The sequence below is a fragment of the Mytilus californianus genome, unplaced genomic scaffold (genome assembly GCF_021869535.1).
Source record: "Mytilus californianus isolate M0D057914Y unplaced genomic scaffold, xbMytCali1.0.p SCAF_11, whole genome shotgun sequence".
NCBI classification, from domain to species: Eukaryota; Metazoa; Mollusca; class Bivalvia; order Mytilida; family Mytilidae; genus Mytilus; species Mytilus californianus.
Genome location: NW_026262593.1, coordinates 68,143,228 through 68,152,414, shown reverse-complemented (window position 1 = coordinate 68,152,414; position 9,187 = coordinate 68,143,228). Strand labels below are relative to the sequence as shown.

Below are 9,187 nucleotides of genomic sequence, written 5' to 3'. Positions count from 1 at the left end.
TAGTTTCAGTGGCCATACACGCCATCTTGAAATAATTACTTATCACATATAGATTCTGATTGGTTGCTTTATGATGCGGCTGAGATACAGCAACAGCTATTGGCTTAAATGAGATAAAGAATTACAGACTTTTCTCGTCTCAGGATAAGACATCAAAAGCCGGAAAATTAACTATGTGTAGTCTTATTTTTGTTTTTCATTCATTTATTTTGTTATTTTTTTATATTTTGCGTAGACTTCTGCTTAGATTTAATCATTTGCAAGATATATATGCCTCGATAGTCATCACCATAATTCTTAATAAATCATTGAGCGAGTTGTTTATTTTACTTAATCATTATAGAATATACAGAACATTTCCTGATTGTTAAGTTCATACAATTCTCAATGGGGAAAAACTTGTGCTGATTGATACGGATAATTGAGTTATTTACTTCTTACAAAGCAACCGTTAAAGTCTGTTGATTAAGAGAAAGATTTTGTCGACACTAACAATGCTATACAAAAAGATTCTTTGAAATGAGGTAAATTACGAAGACTGAATTCACAAAAACGGATGTGGTTTTCTTAAGTAATGGATATTGAAGTGAATTGCTGGGTTCAGCTTAGATTCTCTATGCCAGCTAATAAAAGTAATTGAGGTTTTTACGACAAAACCGATCTGTTTAATCAAATCAATAGCTTTCATCATAGGAATTCAATTTTTACCAGACGAACATAATTTCATTTTTTATTTTAAGAAGACAAGTCAAAAATGTCCAATCGTTCTGTTTCCTGTGTTTTTTTATAAAAAAAAATATAATTGAATTTGATGCTATAATCTGTGATAATTATAACAGCTATATTAAGTTCAATCTGTACCAAGCAGCGTTTGTTATCTCAGTTATTACAAAAACAGTCTTCACGATATTTCCATATGGTATTACGTTGCTCTACGTTACCTGCAGGTAATCAGAAGCTCTCGTAATAATATGGACATGTGGTAATTGGCTTTGTCATTGGTCAGCCAATTAGGATCTATCTTTTAACCGCTCCATTTGTTTTATGCGCAAAACAATTTAAGAAAATGGATTATACAAATTTTATTATTGGAAGGAATTCATAACTTTTTTTTAACTCAGGTTTAAAGAAACAGTAAGGTAAGTTTTTTTTTGCAACTATAACTTCAATATTAGATATCTATAATGTATATATACTGAAAATATCCACCACAATTTGGAAGAATGAGTGTAGAGAGACAAACTTGTGCTTCGACAATGAGTAAATATAACTTGTTTATATATAACTGTATAATATTTCAAAACTATGATAATATCAAAATAACAGAAAATCCAAAGAATGTCATAATGTGTAAATTATAACAAGATTTATTATCGCTATCCAAGGAAAGGTGTTAAATAAATGCGTTTAGAATTGAAGAATCGGAGAAAATGTATCAAAAGATTTGATTAGAAATTTAGAAATAAGAAAAATATAAGTTTCATAACTTCAGATACGATCTGCCATAAAACACTTCAGCTGTTGTAGAGAATCAAATTTTAATAGCATACAACCTGCTGTTATGGAATCTTTTGTGACAAAACTTTCATATATTGTAAATGATAGAGTTAAAGATTATCAGACGATAAAATGTTTGTGGTAAATGCACAAAGTCTTCTAGTAGAAACATTCCGAATCATTTTCGTCTCTGATAATCATATAAACAAAGATTGTTGTCGCTTAGTAAATAACTTGATATATAGGTCACGAAAGTGAACTGAAATTGAACCTTTGAAATACCTGAATTGTTTTCGCATGACACATCTATATGCTGCATTGTGATAAAAAGTTAATTTTAGTAAGGAAAGAAGAAGTACATTTATCTTCGTGTTACTGTATTTCTTTTTTTTTTTATTTTGTTTGTTCTTTTTTATTTTTAAGGTGGATGTGACCTATCAATTTTAATTTTTATGTGTTTTTCCTAGACGTTTTGACTTTGGGTTCATCTGAAGATTTGTAGGTGTTTTCCTCAGAGTTTTGGCTTTGGGTTAACCTAAAGATTTGTATGTGTTTTTCCTCGGAGTTTTGGCTTTGGGATCACCTAAAGATTATTATGTTTTTGCGGCGTTTTCTGATCACCTGAAGATTTTTATTACTGGAGCACGTGTCGCCCAATTTGATGTCAATGTTTAAATATGCGTTCTAGTTTATGATATTGCAAGCAAATAGTCCATTTTCAAATTATCAACTTATTTTGAGTTTAAGAATTTTTATCGAGGAGAAACAGTTCTTTAGATACAATAAAGGGTATCCATGTCTATACTGGAAACAAGCATGCTGTATTGTGTGACATCTGACACGGTATGCATGTCTATACAGGAAACAAGCATGCTGTATTGTTTGACATCTGACACTAACTTTGACTTCGTAAATGCATTAAACTTTAATTTGCTTTTTAAATGGCAAGACATAACATGTGCATTGAAAACCGCCGATGAAATTACCAAATTTGTTAAATATTAGACAGTACCTTGATTTAAGAAGTGATTGTCAAATCTTATCATTATTGTCATGATGATGCGTAATTGTTTGTTTTCGCTAAGGACTCTATATGTGGTAAGCCGACGGATCCATGTTTCTTTAGTCGACGAATCCAAGTGGTTAAATATTTTATTGTTTTCTCTTGGCTTGTGATCTTTTAATGCGTCATTTTTCCAGGGGCAAATCGAGCCATTTTTAAAAGGGGTTCCAACCCAGGATAAAGGGAAGGAGGGGGGGGGGGGGTTCCAACCATATGTCCCTATTCAAATACATTGATCGTCAAAAAAATGGGGGGTTCCAACCCCTGGACCCCCCTTCCCTTGGATCCGCCACTGTTTTACACTCTTAGGTAAGGTTATCGTCTAAGACTGAAATATAATATTGATATAAAAAAAAAAGACCATAAAAATATACTCTAAGTGGATGTGGTCTTATATTGTCGGAATATATTCCTCATCCATATTTTTGCAAAAGATATGTGTATTCATTTTTTATAAAATGAGAAAGTATGTCTGTATATTTGTTTGTCATTATCTACATCATAGATCATAACATCAGTTGTTTTAAAATGAATATGTAGACACCTGTTGAAACAATTAATAATAGTTGTCATGCTTACTGGAAAAAAAAGATTGCACAATATCCCTAAACAGTCAAAAGGAGACTGGCCGTGCACAAAAATTTTAACTGACCTGTTATAGCAAGACTCTGTTGGTACGTTAACGGTATATCAAATCAGGTTTCATAGCGATCGATTTCATTGTCCGTTAATTCCAATCGGTATTTTTCAGTACCCGATGAATGCTACGGTCTTGAAAATAGTTTTGAATTAGAAAAGCTACTTAAACAACTGAATCGATTGCGATCAAAATTTATTTTCCCAAATTTTGAGATTGTGCATGCGTTTATAGAGGCATTTGATTTTAAAATTAAATCGATCCTGATTCTCATCAACCAAAATTGATTTTAAATTGAAAAAAAAATCGAATCTTTCGAAGTGGATGTTTAAAATAGATTTTTGAAAATGAACCATAAAATTAAGATTGAGTCGGTTGGTTTGTTATGTGAACGCCAATTGTCTTGCATCTCATACTAATCGATCTCAATTGATCTTAATGAGAGCAATTCCTCATATAAGGGTACCACTAAGTAAAAATATAGATAATAATCATTCATTTAAAAACAGTTCTGAGTTAAAGTTGAAAGATACATCAACGCTTTTGTGTAAAATATCCCATGTTGGCAGTTTTCTGTTGCTCATATCTAAATATAGTCTACAAATTTTAATTTTGGCAACACTTTTTCCTTGACTGATAAAACAAAGCCACAAATAATTGACAAACATTGTGCCTAGATTCATGGGTATCCTTAAATCAGGAATTGTGGTCTTACAAACTAAAACTGGAAGTTAAAACAGTTCGACGTGCTACTTTATAGTCATCTATTTTTATCCACAAAAGTAGCTGCTTTCATCGACAACAAGGCGCTAAACGGTATAAAAGAAATAGCAATTATTTTAATACGGCGTACGTCTGTAACAGTTATAGTATTACATTTACAAGGATGAATGAAGAATTTGACAAGTAATTATTTTCTTGTTAACCTTTTAATAGATTCTACTTAAGGTTTTCAAGAGGAATTTGAGAGAGAACAAGACGTTTTAAGACGTTTCTGAAAAGACCAGATAATCAATTTTATCACAATGACTGAACGGACAAAGTGCTTTATTGTTTTTGTATTCAGAAGACAGAAAATCGTTCTTTGCATATTAATATTATACGCTACGACGGAACTTAAAGATAGATACGCAATGGCTAGGAAAAGAAGCTTTTCAAATTACCAAAGATTGGTGAGCATTTTCTCTTAATTTAAAAACATCACTGAAAGTTCATCGTCTAATTTTAATTCACCGATCACATCATTAAATCACTGATCACATCATTAAATCAACGATCACATCATTAAATACCCGATCACATCATTAAATCAACGATCACATCATCAAATCAACGATCACATCATTAAATCACCGATCACATTATTCAATTTTCTTCACCACTTTCTAATGTCTGTATTTCATTACATTATTGCTTTATAGTAGAACATCTGTACACTTTCTTACGCACAATTGGTTCTTTATGGTCACAGATAGATTGAAGGTGATTACTCACGCACAACTGGTTTTGTCTCGTCATAGGAAGATGCACGGTGATTACTAACGGCGTTTGGTTCTACTTATTACAGGAAAATACAGGGTGATTACTTACGGAAATTGGTTATTTCTTGTCACAGGCAGATTCACGGTGATTACTTACGGTAATTTGTTCTTTCTAGTCGCAGGGAGATTCGTGGTGATTACTTACGGTACAATTGGCTTTGTCTCGTCACATGTAGATTCACGGTGATAACTCGCGGAAAAATTGGTTCTTTTTCGTCACAGGCAGTTTCACGGTGATCTATAATCAGATGATGAACCGTCAATAATTTACTGATTGAACTCAAATTACCTGTAACTATTTCAAGAAACAACAATAACAAATATTCATTTGTCTCTGTATATCAAATATCAAGTTTACAGTTTTTATGTTTTAACGCATTTCCTTGGTTAATAGTCATATCATGAGTTTGATGTTGTGGTTGGTTTTTTTTGTAAGAGGTATACCACATTTGCGTTGTCCCTTTCTTTAACACAAGTCAGAATAACGTATAGTTTTGACATGAAATGACTGTCACTTTATTTAAACTTAAGACAAACCATCAGTGAATGCTTCATATTGTAGATTTAAACATATATAACGCAATGGGGCTAACTTTGAAACATTTATTTCCACTATGTAAATGTGATGCGAACGTTTGTATTATAACGAGTGGTATATTTTTTCTGTACTTTCCTACACGTTTGTTTGAAAGAAGCATGTAACAAACATGAAATTTTAAACTTGTTGAATGCAGAACATATTAAAGTTATAATCAATGTCGGATTAAAACAATGTCTATACTACTAAAGGAAGAGACCGATTTCATTGAGCCGCAACTCCCCTGAAACCATACAAAGTTTTATACATATACATATACATATACATACATATTTGTGATATGACGTATAGATGTAATGTTTTGCACTTCTTAAATTTGTCTTTGAAACAATCTTTTTTTCACAGAAAACGCCATTTTTTGAGAAAATATCCAAATTCGGAGACCGTTATCGATCTGTGTCTTATACGCTTTCGCGCATGCTCAGTCGACTACGCCATATCTCTCAGGTGCACCACCAAACGGTGTATTTGGGATTTGCTATATACACGGGTCATTATACAGGGTTGACACTACTAAATTCAATCATTGTCACATTGTTTCCTGTTGTAGTATTTTATTCAGCATAACTTTATAAGATGACGACACGAGTACTAAAAATCCCGACTTAAAATAAGGCGTAGGTACAGTTTCCAATTTGTTAGCCGGCATGAGGTAATCAAAGTACTAAAGTACCGAACATTGGATGACCGCAAGTTCTTGTGGATAGTCAAAAGCACTTGTCTCTAAAAAAATCACATCTCTATACCTGAAACGGAGGTTAATGTACAGAGATATATTTTTTTCTGAGACAAGTTCGTGCGTAGATGATGAATAAATCACAGGAAATTCAACCTCACCGTAATAACTATTATATTGTAGTGATACAAATCTAATCTCCCATGCAGAGTTATCGGTCCATGCTTTGAGAGAGCGCAAAGACCGATAACTCTGAATGGGAGATTGCCGCAAAACGTTCTTGAGATATTCTTCCGCATGCGTTAACACATTTTTTCGGTACGTGTGCATAGATATTATCAATGATTTTTTACTTATATATATATTTCTAAAGACAAAACATTTTCATAATATTAATTTATGTTCTTAACAAAAATATTTTTATCAGTATTCATTGAAGAAATGAATTTATAACAAGCGATAAGGAATGTTATTTTGCACTCGATAATGTCCGCGTATGTATCTGTTTATAGATCGGTTACCAGTCAAACACGAAAGTTACGTAATTAGAAATCTCGTCGGCAACAAAACATCGGAATGCCCTCACGGTCATCGCGATGTAAAAACGGCGAATCAAAGGACAATGGAATTGATTGAAAATGACACAATTCCAGGCCACTTTGTTTTCCAAATAATTAATATTATCAATAATTATTAAGTTCCAGGTCAACTGGTTCAAGCAGAAAGATTTTGAAAGCAGAGAAAACTGTGCATCTTATAATCAGCATGACTTTATCAGATGATAATAGCAATACTAAAAATCCAGGCTAAAAATAAGGCTTATACATGATTAAATACTTTAATTCAGTCACGGACCCGCGATGTCGCGGGTGTGTTCTAGTAATATTAATATCACCGGCTAAAATATTTTGACGTCAAAAAGTCGTTATGTAGGATATTCTGAAAGGCTGAAAAGAATTCTATATATAGACGAATCGAAATATAAAAAGATAAAAAAAAGGTTTCATTTGACAGCAACCCAACGACACAACAATCTAAAACACATCTAAATGGCCACAAATTGTCTGAATCATTGACAGGTGTCCATGCAATATGTCAAGCTCTAAATCAGTGGGACTATCAAAGATCTGCTTTCAACACAATAGTCTTCATATAAACAAAAAACAGTAAACAAAAAAATGGCGAGATTCTTGAATTGGGAGAGTACATCCTTATGTGGCGGGTTTAAACTAGTTTTTTTTTATTATCGAATTACAACTTTTAATCTCTATCGTTGTCTTTTTTTACAACAGCGCCATTGAAAGGATAAATTTGACTGATTTTGCAATTTTATTTTATATATGGTTACGTCCGTCGTGTCGTCCTTATGTCATTCCGTCCGTCGTCCGTCCTTATGTCATTCCGTCCGTCGTCCCTCCCTTATGTCATTCCGTCCGTCCGTACACAGAGACCGATTGACGTAAAGCTTGCAAGGATTATTTATCGCCATATTGTCTTGGTCGTTCTATATCGTCAGTTTTATTTGAAATTTTTAGGGAAATTATAGGACTTAGACCATTTATTTGTATTATTGTGACAATAACACCTTGTGGACGCAACTCCCAATAGACCATTCGACAGAAAACTCTAATACTTAGTTTTCTTGTTTGTCAACATTTGTAGTTTTCCATATTGTACGTCCATTTTGATTTGACAAATTTGGGAGTTATTAGACTTTGACCATTTGTTGGAGTATTATAACAACAAGACCTCGTGAAAACAATTCACCTTAGACCATTTAGTAGAAAGCTCTCATACTTAGAAGAACTTCTTTCCATCATATTATACAGAAATTTTTATTTGATCATATTTATGGGAGGTGAGGAACATTCCTACGGCAATGACACAAAGTGACACACATTTTAGTACCTGATTTAGACAGCACGGGGATATTTAGCTACGGCGAAACAATCTTTTTGTTCATATTGCTTTCAAATATTTCCCCTCTCTACCACTCTAAAAACCTACTGAAAACCTATCACATAGAATGGTTTCTACTCCTGAATACTCATTAAAAAATTGCCACTTGGCATATAATCATTCAATAATGAAAATGTAACACAATCAATGATCCAACAGACAAGGAAGAATATCCTGTTATTTACTTATAAACTTTAAGCGATAATCGAAACATGCTTGCATTGTATCATCATGATACATTATATTTGATATACATGTTGTATAAAGTCTTATAACTATGACCATGTCTGGTAAGGAACAAATAGCCGACATTCCCTGAAAATGAATCTGGTATTCTAATCATCTAAGAAATGTCACCCAAGACGTTTGTTTGTAGATCTCTTACAAATAATACCGGACAAAAATGTTATTAAACAATGAGTAATTCCATTATTGAAAGCACCCCTACAACGAAAATATAATCTGTAATCTTATCCAGAACTATAGAGCTACATGATGCGGTTAATAAAGACATATTAAAATCTTGGATGAATGACGGAGAAAAACCAACTTGTTTTGAATGATTTTCTGGGCTGACCTTTTGTCCGACTTGAATAATATTACTGCGTTAAACGAGTAGACATCAGATACTGAGAATATTGTGATGGGATTTTCTTAAATTTATTTATGTATTTTGTCTATATCAAATCTTATTATTATCATGTAAAATATTTATTTTATTACTTTAATTTAAAGACAAAAACGTCATCAGACATCCTTATTAGAATAACTACAAACCAAATGTAAAGAGTTTGAGTTGATTGATCAATAACATATAAAGTCTATGTCCCTTGTATTTGATTCACATAAAAGGTCAACATTTGAAAGTGTATAATAACCATATAATTTTTTTTAAAAAGTCGTAATTGTAATATATGAAAATCAACAAGTTTACATTTATCCATAATTTCGAAAGTCTTTTCATTACCTATCGTTGCTTTTGAAGACAATTTGATATGTTGTTGCAAATTACGCACGTTTTTGAGAATCATCTTTGAATATCTCTTTTTAATAATGCTCAAATATTCCATAATCTATCAGTATTTCTATTTTGAGCGATCTTGATTATTTTGCTAATTTTGAAATATACGACATAACATTGTTAGAAACCCAAAGTACACGAAACTATGAACCCCTTAGACAAAGTAGACCTTAGAAGGTGTTTTACTGGCTAGAC

General features: G+C 32.4%; 1 protein-coding gene across 1 annotated transcript in view; it reads left to right on the top strand.

Annotated features, from left to right (window-relative positions):
- The first annotated feature begins 712 nt into the window (after positions 1-712).
- Positions 713-9,187, top strand: part of LOC127720567 (neprilysin-4-like) — a 107,911-nt gene continuing 99,436 nt past the window's right edge. The window contains exon 1 of the mRNA XM_052227178.1: positions 713-1,139. The gene's annotated coding sequence lies outside the window, so the exon portion shown is untranslated. The remainder of the gene's footprint in view (positions 1,140-9,187) is intronic.